Consider the following 917-nt stretch of genomic DNA (forward strand, 5'->3'; position numbering starts at 1 on the left):
GATCGTCGTCGTGATGGTGGTCGTGGTGTCGGCGACGGCAGGCAGTGCTTGAAGGTACGTATAGCAATGTGTCTGCGTGTGGGTGCGTGTATGTTTCTCTGTGTGTGTGTGTCTGTCTGTGTGTGTATATATATATATATTTGTAAGTGTGTATGTGTGTGTGTGTGTGTGTGTGTGTGTGTGTGCGTGTGGGTGTGTAAATGCGGGATAGACTTTTATAGCTTTATACTACGTTGACATATTAGCAGTCTCAGCTATGCGTTCGTTCCTGCCAGGTAGGTTTTTTCTATAATTATATCGATATACATGTATGATGTGTGTATGTGCGTGTGTGTGTGTGAGGCGCACGCTAGGGTATATGCTTGTATTTATGCATGTATGTGTGTGAGAGAGAGAGAGAGAGACAGAGAGACAGACAGAGAGAGACAGAGAGAGAGAGTGTCTTTATATCTGTATGTATATATGTGTGACAGAGAGAGAGAGTGCCTGTATATCTGCATGTATATGTGTGTGTGTGAGAGAGAGTACCTGTATATATGTATGTATATGTGAGTGTGAGAGAGTGCCTTTATATCTGTATGTGTATGTGTGTGTGTGTGTGTGTGTGTGTGTGCGAGCGTATCCATATACCTATATATGTATGTATGTATATAAAATACATTATAAGCAAATATATAATATATATAACATATATACATATGTATATACATATGTAATATATATGAACGTGTACACATGCATGCATACACGCACACACACACACACACACACGCACGCACGCACACATTCTTTTTACTTTCAAACGCTATTCTAATCACGCCTTCGTTAAACTTAACCCTTTCATTGCAGCTTTTTCTTCTCGTTGCACATTAAGCATATACAAACATACATACATATCAATCTATATATATATATAT

At 38.9% G+C, this 917-nt stretch overlaps 1 protein-coding gene across 3 annotated transcripts in view; it reads left to right on the forward strand.

Moving 5' to 3' along the window:
* The window catches only part of LOC106878613 (uncharacterized), a 79712-nt gene that overhangs the window by 14686 nt on the left and 64109 nt on the right, over positions 1 to 917 (forward strand). The window contains exon 1 of one of the 3 annotated variants that reach the window (XM_014927888.2): positions 1 to 54. The exons of 1 other annotated variant lie outside the window; for it this stretch is intronic. The gene's annotated coding sequence lies outside the window, so the exon portion shown is untranslated. Of the gene's footprint in view, positions 55 to 130; positions 276 to 917 lie in introns of those variants that run through there. One more of the 3 variants, XM_014927887.2, reaches the window with a different exon arrangement.

This window comes from Octopus bimaculoides, chromosome 20 (genome assembly GCF_001194135.2).
Source record: "Octopus bimaculoides isolate UCB-OBI-ISO-001 chromosome 20, ASM119413v2, whole genome shotgun sequence".
NCBI classification, from domain to species: Eukaryota; Metazoa; Mollusca; class Cephalopoda; order Octopoda; family Octopodidae; genus Octopus; species Octopus bimaculoides.